The sequence below is a fragment of the Acomys russatus genome, chromosome 21 (assembly GCF_903995435.1).
Source record: "Acomys russatus chromosome 21, mAcoRus1.1, whole genome shotgun sequence".
NCBI classification, from domain to species: domain Eukaryota; kingdom Metazoa; phylum Chordata; class Mammalia; order Rodentia; family Muridae; genus Acomys; species Acomys russatus.
In genome coordinates, this window is record NC_067157.1 from 457,137 (window position 1) to 473,954 (window position 16,818).

At 37.3% G+C, this 16,818-nt stretch overlaps 1 non-coding gene and 1 pseudogene across 1 annotated transcript; both read right to left on the reverse strand.

Moving 5' to 3' along the window:
• Window positions 1–6,171: 6,171 nt before the first annotated feature.
• LOC127204984 (39S ribosomal protein L11, mitochondrial-like) lies at window positions 6,172–6,719 on the reverse strand (annotated as a pseudogene).
• Window positions 6,720–9,969: 3,250 nt separating this feature from the next.
• Window positions 9,970–10,074, reverse strand: LOC127205446 (U6 spliceosomal RNA). Its single transcript, XR_007832655.1, has one exon. It is a non-coding gene; the product is annotated as a U6 spliceosomal RNA (small nuclear RNA).
• Window positions 10,075–16,818: the final 6,744 nt, after the last annotated feature.

Consider the following 16,818-nt stretch of genomic DNA (forward strand, 5'->3'; position numbering starts at 1 on the left):
CTCCTCCCCTATCTTGTTTCTTTTTTCTCCCATGAATCTTTCCACCCAAACCTCTTGGAACTTGCAATCCACCCCTTCTCTTGTGTCTTGCCCAGGTATATTTATTCAGCCAAGCAGGAAAGCAAGGCTAAATGCAGTTGCAAGATCTTCTAAGCCAGCAGTTAGCATTAGAATACATCAGACTAATCTCCAACATACCAGAAAGAAATATTTATAGATACGTGACTTTATTTACTACCTAAACAGTATGTTTTTATTTGCAGCTTGTTGGAACCACTGATCTTAGGCAGTTTGGTTATAGATACCACATTAAGTTTGAAACACTAAATTCTCCTTTGAAGGGTTGTCCTGATATAAAGGCCAAGCCTATCCACTCTGTGTTCAAGTCCCTGTTCTACTTATAGAAAGAGAGATAGCTAAACCTTTTAAGTAATGTTGCTGTCCTACTTTTACTCATATAATAAAAGTTTCAAAGGTTTTAGTGCTTTCTTAATATATACGTGAGACTGAAATATTATTCTCTCCTGAACACTGTTTCTGCAGAATAGAAGAATCAAGACACTTCATGATATCAGTGATTCTGAGAGCACTGGGACAGAGTTCCAAAGAAAGAAGTCCAGAAGGCAAGTATGTTTCTGAGAATAGGTTTCTTTTCTTAAATGCACCCATTTTGTAATCAGGAGCCTAACATAAATGTTTTCTTCAAGAAGGTTGTCTCAGGGCTGTCAAACAGTTTCATGAAAGGGTGAATTCCCATATGGGCTTACATGCACACTGAGATTGAGAGTGTTAGTCACAAACAACCTATTATTCAAAAGAGCAATAGATAAGTTAATTAGTCATTCAAGGACATGCTGTAGAGGAGTTAAAATGGCACAAAGACCCAACATATAACAACATGCTAGTGCTGTGAACATGGAATACTGAATCACAAAACAAATTTTAAAGTTTTTTTCCAAATGTATCACAAGAAAACAATTATTTAAGCAAACATCTGCAGCATGTGTGGCAAAAATATAAATACAGAAAAATAAATGCCAAATGTCTTAGTTACTATTCTTTTTCTGTGAAGAGACCTCATTGCCAAGGCAGCTTATAAAAGAAAGTATTTAATTTGGGGCCTGGCTTATGGTTTCTGAGCATGAGTCCATGACCATTGATGGGAGGAAGCATTGCAGCAGGCAGGCAGATATGGCACTGAAGGAGTAGCTGAGAGTTTACATCTTATTCACAAGCAGGAAGCAAAAATAGAGATGGGTAGAAATAGAAGGGTGAGGGAGGGGGAGGGAAAGAAGAGGGAGAGACAGAGAGATTGGGCCTGTCATGGGAATTTGATACACTTTCCCCCAACAAGGTCTCCTAATCCTTCCTAAAACAGCCCACCCACTGGAAACCAAACATTTAAATATATGAGCCTAAGTGGACCATTCTCATTCAAGCCATCACAACAAACAATAACACGAAGCATACTTTAGTGAAGGAAAGAGATGAGACAGGAATGAATTTCAATTGGGCCTCTCACATTAGTTAAGAGCTATTATATACTGTGTCTGAAGAGCATACCGTATTTAGTACACTATGATGCTATACATGACTGTTGTGTTATTGTTTTACAGCATGTATTTTAACTATTCCATAACTTATTTAAAATCTCAGGTCTGTTTTTAAAAATTAATAAAGAAGGCACAATTTTAGACTCTATATTATTGGAGGTTGCTCTGGTGCTGTATATTCTAATGTTAATTATTTTGCTCCTTGAGCTCTGCCTGCCATTCTTTATGAGCAGACACTCTAATACCCCAAAAATGACATTTATTGCCTGGCCTAAGAAGTTATTCCTGATTGGCTGTAAAAGGCCAACACCTGGGAAGGGCAGAAGAAGTGAAGGATAGAGCCAAGGTTCACAGACTTTGGGAACAGATGAATCTTGGTTAGGATGAGACAGACATTGGGGAAGAAAGAAGGAAAAGAGTTACCATAGGTTAGCATGTAGAGAATCATATGGGATGGGAACGATGAACTCTGAGCATGGCATGGAGAGGAGCAACCCAGATGGAAAATATAAGCAGGTATTTATGGATTATGGCTGGAAAATAGCCTAGACAGGAATGATTAAAGCAGATGGCATGGGATAGAGACTGAGAGATAAAGAGATAGCTTAGATGAAAATATGTGCCCAGGCCTAAGCTTATTCTCAAATCTATCAGGTGTATGTGTTTCTTATTGATTATGATAGCTGGTCAGACAATACTGCCATAATAATTATAAATTTTAGTAATAAACATTAGCTTTTAAAAATATTTTCTGCAACATATTGGCACCCAACATGGGTCTTCAATCTCTAAGTTTATAGCCTGAGAAGTCCTGGATGAAAGGCAGTTTTTTAGCCAAAGAGCAGGGAACCAAAACCAAATGCATTTAAAAGAGATGGCTTTCTTAAGAGATGCTGCTGCCTTCCAACAAAGCTGACAGAAGGCAATGAATGGAGACTGCTATAGTCTCTCTTGGACCAGAGATTGAAGGCATAGCAACAGGGTTGAAAGCATGCTAGAGACTCCACCCACAGAGAGAAGACTATCAAGGCTGAGGGATCTAGGGGCCTCCACTGACTGATACACCAATTAAGGGCAATGCAAACAGAGGACCTAGACCCCCAGTTCAGGTATAGCCAATGGATAGTTCATACTCCACATGGGGAAGGGATGAGGTGGAGGACTGCCTCTAACAAGATTTCTGGTGCCTGGGATTTGATCACTCCCCCTTGGCAGAGAGGCCCTTTTGGAACACAGAGGAGTGGGGTGCAGATTGGCTACGTGAGAGCTAATGGGCTGTGGTCAGACAGTAGGGGAAGAGGACCCCACCTGCCAGAGGTCTAGGGGAGGAGAATACATGGGAGGAAGGGAGAGGAGGGGAACAAGAAGATAAAAGTGAGGGGATTACAATCTGGATGTAATTTGAATATAATAATAATAATAATAATAATAATAATAATAATAATAATAATAATAGAAAGTATGCTAGGGAGAGCTAGGCTAGAGCTGCAGCTAAAATGGAAAGTGCCATGGCAGAGGGTTCCTGAATCTTTTGTGGCTTCTTTTTGGTTGTTATTGTTGTCACGGAGCTGGTTACAATGTTCAATAGTTCAATATCACAGTTTTCTGTGTCCTCTCTAGAAAAGCTCAGGGAGAAAGTGGGGAGAAAGCTGAGGGATGGAATGCTAAGTTACAGGCAATAGAAATGGAGGAAGAAAAGGGACTCTTCCTGATAAACAATGGTAGGTTCACAGCAGCTGGAGCTCAGAGCTCTCTGGCTGCAAGATGTTTGTCAGCTATTTCTGAAAAGGGGCAACCATACATTTTAGCAACAACTAAATTCCAAGGAATGATGGACAGGCCTTCACTGTGCAGCCTGAGATGGCACAACAGGCCTAAAACTTAAAATTTTTCTTGTTTCTTTGCTTAATTTTTGTTTTTCCCTGTAGTGGGCAATAGAAAGAACATGTTTTGTTATTTAACATTGATAAAACATGGGGGATTTTTAAAGATTTTTGACAGGATTCAGAATGTATTACAGTTCAAATTTGTTATTTTCTAGAGTTATGGAGTTGCAATGATTTAGAATTGAGATAATTTATTTGAGCAAGGAAGTGTTGGGGGGTGTATACCTTTAATCCCAAGGCAACAGAGACAGAGACGGGCAGATTCCCGATCAGCCTGGTTTACACAAGGAAGTCAGGGTACAGACTCCTATTGATCATATAAATCTACTTATAAAAGACACTCTAAAATTCAAAATGACACATTTTTTCCTTAAAGTTATTTTTCCTTAATACTGGATAATAATAATGTCCTTAGTGATCTAGAGCATGGATTCACATCAATCTTACTTAGATTTATATAAGAAGATGATGCCACTCTGCCCTAAAAAGCCAGTCATTCTCCTTAAGAACAGAGGCTTCCACAGGAAAACTAGTACCAATAGGTATTTTGGCCTCAAAGGGATTTTTCTGTTAATGTAAAGACCCAAAGTTAGGCTGGGAGATGAACATGTAAGCTGCAGGCCTCCCACAGCCAAAAGTCTATTAAATGCTGACTGAGGGAGATGTCACACTGTTCTGGGCAACTGGCTTATACCTATAGATGTAAAGTACTCTCAAGGGGAGAGGTGGTGGTTCAGCTTGGCACAGAGAGACACAGGGACAGCTCAGGTGACAAAGAACATGGCAGCATAAATTAAGTACCAAAACTCAAAGGCTACAATTCCTATATTTGAAAGGCAGAACTGCTATTCCATGTGGAGAAAGGGGTGGGACAAAAATCGCCACAGCAAATGTAGAAACACAGGCCCAAACCTCTAAACAAGTACAAGATGCCTGGAATATGGTTAAGCACTAATGGTAGAAAGGAGTTTAAATAAAGTTGATTGTAAGAGGTAATGCCTTTTCTGTTGCTCTGGGCAACTAGATTATCCCTTTAGATGTGAGGTACTCTTGTGGGGGACAGATGGTGATTTGGACTGATAAAGAAGGTGCCCAGCAGCCCAGAAGAGGGTATTTGGACACCTTACAGTCCTGTTTTGACATTTAACATAAAAATTATTGTATGTTCCATGGTAATATTATACATCCTCTTTGAGAGAGGTCATGATGGAACAAACCTAGGTGAAAGGGAAACTGCTAAATTAAGTCAGGTTATATATATTTATATGACTTCAAACCTCGGAATAATCAGTTAACTTATATTGCCGTAGCTTATTGGCTATGAACCCTCATGACTTATTTTTATATGCCATCCTTTCATATGGCATGAATGAAGATTTAAAGATGTCTTTTCTTCTTCTTATACAAATAACAGAAAACATCCTTAATTGATCTGTGCATCCTGCACATCTCATGTACTTACTATTTTAGAACTGTATAATGCTTGTCAGAAATTGTATGTTTTTAAAACAAATGAGCCACACACAGAGGCTGGAGAGATGGCTCAACCATTAAAGGCTAGACTCACAATCAAAAATATAAGAACCACACACCAGTGATGCTGGATCAGACCTGTCAAGATTTATCATCCAGGGTACTGAGACTCTGGCACATTTATTCCAGCATCCTGCATGTTTCAGCCTCACTGTTGTAGCATCAAAGCCTGTTTCCAGGACAGCTTCAAAAAGGCTGCTGACCCCAATTGTTCCAGCCTTTCAGACTGCTCTAAACAGGACTTCACTTATGTCTAAAATTTCTCAGTATTTAGAGACTATTTCATAAATGTTATTGCTAGATTACTTAACCAGCTTTTCCCAATTTCCTTTGGGCCCCTGTAAAGGTATCCTATGGCCCAAAATCACTGAGACGCAATCTTGAGAATAAGTACATTCCATTTCTCTTAAGGTGGGATGGCTAGAATTTGATTGTTTTCTTGAGTAATGTATGCTATTGTTATAAAGGGTTGCTTACAAGTTATTAATGATCTTATTAAAAAAGAAAACAAAGTATAAAACTTAGACTCAGAGATTCTCTATTTTCCTTTTCTTTTACTTATCTTTCTTTCTTTCTTTGGTAAAGAGAAAGGTGTTGAAAAGAAAGAAATGGGAATATATAAATATCTTATAGAAATAATAAGACAAAAGATAGATTATTGAATCTACATTTCAACTTAGAATTTTAACTGTTATTTTGTTCACATTCTTATGGACTGTATATTGATAGAGATTTCAAATTTTCATTGGTATAAATTTTGGTATGTTAATCCAAATTTAAGGTTATTTTTATTATACACACACTGTTTTTACTCTCATATCATATGTTGTACTCATACAATTCATTTATAAATATAAGGTTACTTGCAATACTTTAAAAACTGCTGTCACAAACTGCTATTGAGGATTGTTTAAAAATACAAGTAAATGGTTAGTTAATCAGACTCATGGTCATGTCAGATACTAGTTTAGTTGTCACAAAAATATGCATCATGGGGTTTTTTGTTTGTTTTGTTTTGTTTTGTTTTGTTGTATTGCACAGGATGTTTATTCAGGCTCAATCCCTCGACACAGCCACATGTATAGAAATATATGTCAGGAAACTATAAATTATACTGCGTGAAGTCTTTGCCTCTGCTTTCTCAGTGTGCCCTTTTCTCAGTCTCTTGTTTCAAAATCCCAGACTGGAAAAGTCTGGAGTTACTTCTTGGCAGCTTCTGCTTGGACTGACAATCTGCCTCTTTCTGGGCAGCCAAAACCATGGCTCATTCCTTCTGGAAAGCTGACAGTTCTTCAATGTGGTCCTTCACCACACGAATGCCCAGGGAACAGGCAGAGCCAATAATGGAACGAACAATGGAAGACAGGGATACATCTTGAATGGCAAAAGTATCATCCTTAGCTTTGACACAGGCAATCTCATATATGTTCTTCAAACTCACCAGCCATGCCACCTTTTCCCCTGTTATCTGGGTCCCCTTCTCAATGCTAGCAGCTGCCTTTAAAAAGTAGAAAATAGAGCGTTGACCAATCTTGATCTCAAAGATTCTGGAGGGCTTTACAAAGAATGCTTTCTTTGATGTCCTTTGTCTTCTCATTGAACTCTGCACAAGTGGTTGATAGAGACACCCACTGACCCAGGATGGGACCTAGTGGAGTCCAAGGCATAACTTGGCCTGTTCGCATGGTGGTCCAGATCACGCAGCCACCTCAGGCTTCTTGGGAGTCGGAGAGACTCAGCTTAGTTTAAAAATAATGTTGGATTTTCAATCTTATTTCACATCAGAGAAGCAAGACATATGTTCTGACCGCTGCCATTTTGGGTCCACATCCTAGGTTTAAGAGAGAGGGGAGAGGAGAGAGGGAAGGAGAAAGGGGAGAAAGGGAGGAGAGAGGATTATGCAGTATAGAATGGTAAACAGATAAATAAAAGTCTTTAAAACAGAACTTTAGAGACCTGCAGCATATGGCATTTATTACTTATTTATCTATCTATCTATTTATTCATTTATTTTTAAGAGACAGGTCAACTCCTAGCAGAACACAGCCTACCTCAAAGAAGATATGAGCACCAGGAAACTTGCATATGAAGCTGCTTCTAATACATCAACCCAGCTACCAAAGCAAAGAAAATGTCCTCATTTTTACCACAGACAGAATTTGGCCCAAAATAGGAAAACTTGGATGCAGGCCAAGTCAATGGCCTAACTATGCCCAGACAGGGTAAGGAAGTCCTTAATAGTTTCTGTTTCACAAATATGTCTGTCAGATATACTGGGCCAGAAGGCTGAAGATGGTGCTTCAATGAGATTTGGGTGGCTGTCAAGGCAACGAACTGTCTCTGTCATATTTAATTTTTATTTTGGAAGCTGCTATCCTTTACTTCCTGCAACTGTTTATGAACTATGGAGGGGAAGTAGCCCACATAGGAATGATTAAAGCAGATGGCCTGGGATGGGGGCTGGGAGATGAAGAGATAGCTTTAAGTGAAAATATCTGCCCAGATCCAAGTAAAATCAAGTTTATTCTCAGATCTTGTGGCTGTCTGTGTCTTTTATTGATTATGATAATGTATTATTTAGTACCATTGTAATAATTATAGGTCTTAATAATAAACATTATTACTTATTTTTAAATTTTCTGCAACACTGTATCTTTTAAAATCTCTTTGCTTCTCTCATATACTGCACTCATTTAAATGTCTTGAATAGTTATACATTGTACAGTGAAAAATGAAGACAGACACTAACCTTCAGGATCTCACAAAGAGACAGGTTATGATAGCACTCTGTTGTTAGTACAAGAGGTACTCTGTTGTCAGCCACTGAGTTCATCTGACCCAGAGCAAAAGCTGTCTAGAAGTAGCCTCAAGTTACTCCCATTTTTTTCTTCTTTTCAGAATCTCCTTGTGAAACAACTCTAGCCCTTCTCTTATCAGATGCTTTTTTTCTCTCCACTCTTTTGATTCTCTAATAGGAAACCTCAGATTTAGATATTGGCTTCTCCTTTGGAATGAGAGAAATAGAAATCAAGGGATAAGGGGAACTAAGACCCAAGTTCTCACATACTACCTCATTTCCACTTTTGAAAATGAACTATACCTGTTAAATCACATTCAATCTCTAACATGGATGCAAGAGAAATAAGCTGACATTCCTAAGGATGGAAAGTCTAAGTTACCACAGACCACAAGAATTCTAATTCTCAATTTCTGTTTATCTTTACCAACATCACTCTCCCTTCTTATCATCTTAGAGCTCCCCCAACCCCCACCACACATGTTGGGAGGCACCCTTCAGTCACTATATGACTTATATACCCAAAGTTCTATGTAACAAAAGGAAAAAGCTTTCTTCTATCATTTCTAGATTGAAATACCTTAAGGAAAGACTTTTGCTTTGGCTTAAATGATCCAATCATACTTGAGACACTCAGTTTTATTTAAGGGTATGGCTCCTAGTGGACTATGTTCCAGTGGATGTCCCCATTCCTAATGCACATAGACAGCACAAATTGGAATGGAAGAATTATTAAATTTTTAAAAAGATAAGAAATTGGGGAGATAGGAGTTGGAAATGAATGAATTTGAGAGGAGTTGGAGGTGAATATGATCAAAATACATTTTATGAAATTCTCAAATAATATTTATTTTAAAGAAAGAATACTTAGGAGTTATGGAAAATTTTAAACAACATATATCTGATAAAAGCAGCAATAATAAATGGAGAATATTAAAGCTTGGGAACCAGGTAAGTACATTATAGAATCACTGTGAGCTGAGGAACCAGCCAAATTTGGTCTATTCTAACCAAACTGTTTCCTTGTAATGGGCAATGTATCTTGTAAAAACTTTTAATGGGTGTCCTAAATAAAACATGTAAGATATGAGGAAAGACCATGTGTAGTTAACAGTATACTCATTTGTTGGCATCAGGGGGGAAAGGCAAGGCTTATTTAGAGCAAGTTTTAAGGCTGAAGAATTGAGAAGTAAAAAAGAAATGAATGAGTTTTCCCACATACCAACTGAAGGTAGAGTATAGACAGATTTCTATAGGACCTGTAAAATTTTTTTCATTAACCCCTTTTGACTTCCTAGTGACATATATCCTATCTTTCTTAGCTCTTGAAACACTATCATCCATGTCTAGGGAGAAATATTCTGAGAATAGATAATGGGTCTAATCTTGAGGGAAGTAACTCTCAGGTCTTCTTATTAGAGCCCTTGAAGAAAAGTAGTTTATGCTTTTGAAAAATCAACAATTCAGTAGGTATATGAGTACCACAATGATGGCTGCAATATATAAAAATACATACTTCCCTTATCTATTGCATCTTTTAGATGGCTTAAGAGATATCATTTGTTCACTGCCTGATAGTGATGAAGTTTTTGCTTCGTCTACAGTTACTTCCTTACTCTAATCTTCATCATCATCACCTTTGGGAAGACTCATTTTTTTCTTTCTGAAAGCCAAAATAATAAAATATAAATGATCATCTTTGCGTCAACATAAGAAAAAACACAATTTAGAAATTGTTTTAAAGTGTTGCCATGAGTTATCAATCATATAGACATACGTGTGTGTGTGTGTGTGTGTGTGTGTGTGTGTGTGTGTGTGTGTGTGTGTGAAGAACTTTCATTACACTGGAGATAACCTGATTAAAAAAATAAAGTTCCCCCATCCACACTTTTTTTTTGGTTGTAAGCCTCACCTTTAGTGGCTGAGCCATCTCTCCTCATCTGTAAGTTGACATTCTAGTAGGGTGAAGAAGAAGACAGGAAACAATTAAACAAATGATATTATGGTATATAGTAAATTATATGGAAATGCTAAACATGGAATGAAGAGTGGAAGTGTCCAGAGAGTCATCATTTTGAAAAGGGTGGTCACAGTCCTGGATTTACTGTGAAACTAACAAAATAGAAGTCTTGAGAGTCCATACTCTTTTCTGCACCCCTTTCCAAATGCTTTTGTAAAGCTTTCAAACTTATGTGAATTGTTAATTATGTAACACTTCCCAAGTTTTTGTGTCATTCTTGCAAAGGGACCATGCTGATTTTCTCTGTATTGTTTTAATTTTATTATGTGTTTTGTCAATGCAATAGGCTGTTGTAATTGAAATCAGTCACATTGCTTTTATTTTCTCTCCAGACTCTCCTTCCATCAATTGCTTGTGTGGATGGCACTAAGTAGATGCTAGTCATGCTTAGTTTGTGATAAGAGTCAGTCAAGTTAAAAGAATTTTTGCTTTGAGTTTAGTGATACTGTTTCTGTAGCTTACTTATCACTTTTGCTTCTAGTATGCAAAATGAAAGTTTCACAAAGCAGAAAACCACTGGAACTATGTAGTGACTAATGTCCAAACCCTATGACACCTGATTTTCTGAGACAGGTTCTCAGGCATCCCAGAATAGCCTTTAACCTTTCATATTGCTGAAGACAACCATGAGTAACTGAATTTCTTGATTTCATTATTCCAGTGCTAGGGTTACAGGTGGGTAACACTACACTCAGTGTGTATAGTGCTGGGGGCCAAACTCCAAGTGCCATGCATGTTAATCAAATATGCTGCCAATGAGTTACATTTCCTAGACAAGCTCATGATGATTTTAACATGATTCTTTATTCTTTTTAATATGCTTAATTTTTCATTAAGAAATCATCTATTTCTAACCTCAAGCACACTCATGCACAAATATTTAAAGACTCACATCTGGCTCCAAACCATCCTTTGGAGTTTTAAACTTCCACAACAGTTCTACTGATAGTGTACTCACCCAAAACCAACTCCCTACTTTCCTTGGACTCTGACTTCTCTTGTGATCTTCTCCCAGCCTTGTATTGTCTTGCTATTGAAAACTTATTATTTAATAAAGCACAAAATACTCAAAAACATAAGCTAAAACAGTATAACGTGCCACTGTACTAACAATAACAGGGTTAATGAACATTTCAATAAAAGGCTGTTTATGATCATTAGTCAAATAAGAAAATTTGATATTCTCTAAAGTTTTAGTGTTTTTTTATAGGATTCCTGCATGTGGGAAAGAGTAGATCTCTGATTTTTGAGACTTCTCTTGTACTCTTTTCCTCCTCCCTCCTGCAATTTCAATATGCTATCTTTTTTTTAATCTTATTTAATTTTATTATTACCCCTTAAAGCTTGTTCTTCAATGACAGAAATTTCTTGTGTTAAAAAATGTAGTAGGGGGTTGAGTAATGGCTTTGCTGTTCAGAGGACGGACTGCTCTTATAGAAGACAAAGGTTTGTGTCCCAGCACCTACATGGCTGCTCACTACCTACTTCTGTCCTTCCCAGGTACTGCATGCATGTGGTTCACAGACATACATGCAGGCAAACCACTCATACACTTTTAAAAAACAGTAAATTTAAAAGCCAGACATATTGAGATCAGGAGTCTTAGAAAAACCCATTTGTCTAACAATTGGAGACTATGTGAGTCTCAGGTATAAAGAGAAAGAAAGAATGAAAGAAAGAAAATGAAATGAAGGAGGAAAATGTAGTAGAAGTTTTCTAGGCTATGATAATAGTCCTAAAACATTTTTGTGTTAAGAAATGTGGAAGTTTTCTTTTCTTTTCTTTTTTTTTTTTTTTTTTTTTATTAATTTATTCTTGTTACATCTCAATGGTTATCCAATCCCTTGTATCTTCCCATTCTTCCCTCCCTCCCATTTTCTCCTTATTCCCTTCCCCTATGACTGTTCCTGAGGGGGATTTCCTACCCCTGTATATGCTCATAGGGAAGTTTTCTTATATATGACAACAGTTCTAAAATCTTACATTTTACATGAATATTATGAATTACAAATTATTAAGAAGCTGAAACTTTTTTCAACTATGGTGGGTCTAAATATGAAGTGTGTTTACAAATCATGCTAGAGGAAAGATAGGGACACCTTTTTTCGCTTTACAGAAAATGTTACCTACAAAACACTATGATGGGCGGATCTGGGCCCAGGGGTTCTGCCCAATCTATAGCACCAACCAAGGACAATACATGCAGCCATCATCAAACCCCTACTCAGATCAAGCCAAGGAACAGAACATTCTCCACAGTTAAGTGGAGAATGGGACTGATTTTCACATGAACTCTGGTGCCCCATATTTGGCCATGTCCCCTTGATAGGGAGGCCCGATGGCACTCTGAGGAAGAATAGCAGACTACCAAAAAGAGACTTGATAACCTAGCATCATATTCAGGGAGAGGAGGTCCCCCTCAGTCACACTCATAGGGAAGGGGAATGGGGTGAAAGTGGGAGGGAACGAAGAATGGGATGGGATAGCAATTGAGATGTAATATGAATGATTTTATTTTTCAATTAAAAAAAAGTAAAAAAAAGGCAAGGAATTAATATATGGTTATATATGGTCAGATATTAATAAAAATATTTGTTATATTTTGTGATATTTGAAATAGTTTATGTTTTCAGGTGTGGTTTCTAATTTTCAATCAATATCCACTTTCATATGAAAATATCTAATTTGATATTTTTAATATTCTTTGTATTTGTAAGGGGATCTCACAGATTCTATGAGTTTCAGTTACTGAAAAATCTAGATCAATTCTGGTATATCAGAGAATATTTTCTTGATAAGGTGAGACCTGAATAAATTAAAAGGCCATAAAAATACTGTCGAGCTGTCGAGAAAAGTTTTCTAGGTAAAAGAAACACAAAAGGGAATGGCTCTAGAAAGATATATGTTAGGCAGCTATAATGCTTCCTAGTGCATTCTTTTTTTTTTTTTTTTTTTTTCCTCTTTTAATCTGGCACTTGAGAGACAGAAAGTAAGGAGATCTATGGAGTTTGATGCCAGTCTGGGTTCCTTAACAACCAAGGCTAGAAAAAGAATCCTTGCATTGAAAATAGAAGAAGAAGAAGAAGGAAGAAGAAGAAGAAGAAGAAGAAGAAGAAGAAGAAGAAGAAGAAGAAGAAGGGAAGGGAGAAAGAAAAGAAAGAAAGAAAGAAAGAAAGAAAGAAAGAAAGAGAGAGAGAAAGAAAAAGAAAAATATTTTCTCACATATGTCCTGGTTAAAATTTCCTTCCCTGTGTCTCTCCATACCACTCCATCTGGATCTACCCCCTTTCTTTTCTTTTTAACGTGAGTAATTAACTTTATTATTTTTAAATATACATTTATATTATTACACATATATACAATAAACTACCAACAGCAAGAAGAGCCATGAAATAATCAAGAATTATATCGATGTTACATTCATAGTGTTTTGGCTATTTGTATTGGGCAGCCTTGTAGAAAACATCTTTCCTATCTTGGTGAGTCTAAAATTATAAATGTAAATCAATATATATCATATCTCATCATTATCAACTTAAAGTATCTATCTAGACCTAACAACATCTTACACCTAAAGAACTAGCTTAATTGTAAAACTATCTGGTCTTCAACCCCATCAGAGACTTGAGAAGAAATAAAATTAATTACCTGAGTAAGCAAGGAGTGCAGGATAGTAGCTTCCCAAATGAAAAGATGACAAAGACAGTTTGCTGCCTGAACAGTCACACAAAACTCTCTATAACTTTGGAGCATCATCTTCAGCCTTTGGACCCAATATATCTGAGAGACATATTTGTGAGGAAGGAACTATTGAAGACTTGCTTATCCTATCTTGGCAGAGTTTGGCCATCAACTCTGCCTGCCCCCAAGCTTGCCCATTTTTAGGCAGAATTCTGTCTGTGGAAGAAATGGGGATATTTTTCCCAGTGGCTTGTTTGCCTCATTTGAAGCTATGCTCATAAGAAGGTTCCTTGGCACTCATCATTTTCTTTGAGGTAGTCTGGGCATTGCCAGGAGTTAATCTGTCTCATTAATAATGAATCTTTAAAACAATAAAAAATCTTTAATGCCATATTCTGTAGGTCTTTGAGGCTATTGAATGCCATAACTATTTTACCTCATATTTCTATAGGATCGTATCTGTTATACCTACGATGTATATTCTTGTGGTAAAAATAGAATAGTAATTGGAGTATGGCATGATTTGATCAAACTAACAATAATTTGTATAACTAACTATCCTAAATAGCCTGTAATAGCATTTTCAAAGTTTTGGAAGTAAACCTTGTATTATAATTGAGTTGTATGGGTACAATGCCTCATATTAGAGTTGAAATCTATTGTTTATTAGAATTCTAACAGGCGTCTACAGGGTAATAATAAGAGAAAACAAGATAAAATAATAACTAACATGTTGGAATTGAACCAAACAAAAACAAGAGGAAAAGAGCCTGAGAAAAGGATCAAGAATCAAAGGCCTAGTACAGCCACTTTGGAAATCTATCTGGTGCTATCTAAAAAATCTGGAAAAAGGGCTTCCTCAAGACCCAGCTAATCCACTCCTTGGAATATACCCAGAAGATGCTCCAGCACAAAACAAGAAAATTTGTTCAACCATGTTCATAGCAGCCTTATTCATAATAGCCAGAACATGGAAACAGCCTAAGTGTCCATCAGTAGAAGAATGGATAAAGAAACTGTGGTACATATACACTATGGAATACTACTCAGCTATTAAAAACAAGGAATTCCAGAAATTTGTGGACAACTGGATTGAATTAGAAATGATCATAATGAGTGAGTTAACCCAGAAGCAGAAAGAGTCAAATGGTATATGCTCACTTATATCTGCATACTAGCCCAAGGGGCATGTCCCATGAAAATCCTCACTTATCAGGAAACTGGGACAGAGGGGAGGAGATCCTATTGGGACTCTAGATGAGAGAAGCATGGAAGAATAGAAAAGTAGAAGGATCCTACAAGGAAGGAAACCTACAAGAACATTGTGATAGACAGATTTGGGCCCAGGGGTCCCGCTCAAACTATGACTCCAGCCAACGACAATACAGGCCGTAAACTTCAAACCCCTACCCAGATCTAGCCAATGGACAGGACATTCTCCACAGTTGAGTGGAGAGTGGGGTATGACTTTCACACATAGTCTGGTGCCTCATATTTGACCACGTCCTCTGGACGGGGAGACCTGGTGGCACTCAGAGGAAAGATGGCAGGCTACCAAGAAGAGACTTGATACCCTATGAGCATATAAAGGGGAAGGTAGTCCTCCTCAGTCACAGTCATAGGGGAGGGGAGTAAGGGGAAAATGGGAGGGAGGATACAAGGGATGGGATAACCACTGAGATGTAATAAGAATAAATAATAAACCAGCATGTATAAGCCATTCTGGTCTTAGTTCTGGGTCTGTTGAAGGAAACAAACATATTCTGGTATTATTTATTTGTTTTGTCTGTACGCCTACTGCATTTGTGCTTCAACTTATAATTATAATTAGCTTTCATATCTTTATGTGCCTACAAACTGTTGTAATAGACATATTTTCATTAGCTGAATAAATAAATAAAATGTGATTCTTCAAAAAAAAAAAAAATAAAATAAAATAAAATAAAATAAAATAAAATAAAATAAAATAAAATAAAATAAAAAAGAATCAAAGGCCCACTCTTTCCCACACTCAGAAATCCCAGAAACACACTAAACTAGACGCCACAATGTATATGCAAAGGGCTTGGTGCAGACCCATGCAGGCCCTGTACATAAACCCACAGTCTCCATGAGTTAATGTGTGCTTCAATCCTGCTGATTTAGAGGGCTTTGTTTCCTCCATTTCCATTCTCTCTGGCTCTTACACTTTTTCTTTCTTCTATTACACTGTGTTCCCTGAGCCCTGGAAGGAAATATTTAATGAAGAAATCCCATTTAGAGTTGAGTGTTCCAATATTTCTCACTCATGCATAATGTCTGGCTGTGGGTCTCTGTATTTGTTCCTATCTTCTGCATGAGGAAGCTTCTCTGATGATGGCTGAGCAACGCACTTCTCTATGAGTGTAGCAGAATGACATTAGGAGTAATTTTATTGCTATTTTTCTCAGAGTAGTAGTATTTGGTTTTACCCTAGGTCCCAGGGCAATCCAATCTCAGGTTCTTAGTTACCCAAGATATGGATTCTATCCTGTAGAGTGAGCTTTCCATTAAATCAGATATTGTTTAGTTATGTTGATCCTAGGGTTTTGTCTGGGTTGGTGTTGTTTCTCCTTTTAGGGAAATGCAGAGTACTTTCCAGTATCAAAGATGCCCCAAAAGAGGGGAAGAAGGCTTTGTGTAGGCAACACTTTGACTTCTCCATGTTCAATGAGCTGTCTTCAGTAATGGGGCCTTGCTGTCAGTTTGTAGAGAGGAACCTAGGATTCCAATGGGGTACCTATGGTTAACAACTAAGTTAGATGTAACTCAATCTTATACTTAATGCTTCATTTTGTGATAAGAAATGGCTGCTTTGGCCTCTGTTTTCCTATTATTTTGTGATTTCTTTTAGATTGTCTTCATTATGTTTCCATACTATTCCTCATATGGCCCTTAATTTTAATTGTTTTTCCTTTTATTCCCTCCCTTGTACCCATCTTCTCTCCCCATTCACATTTGATCTTCCTGTCCCAGGGCCCTACTCAATCCATCCATAACTATTTTATGTCCTTTTATAGAGATATCTATCTGTTTTCCCTAGTCCTTCCTCTATGCCTAGGTGGTTCTATAAATTGTAGCTTGGTTATCAAATGAATATATACCATATTTGTCTTTCTGGGTCTGACATAGCTCACTCAGGATGATTTTCTTTTCTAGTTCCACCCATTTGCATAAATATTTCTTTTCTTTTCTTTCTTTCTTTCTTTTTTTTTTTTTGGCGGGGGGGCAGGCTTTTTGAAATAGGGTTCTCTGTGTAGCCTTGGCTGTCCTGGACTTGCTTATAGACCAGGCAGGCCTCAAACTCACAGCAATCCACCTGCCTCTGCC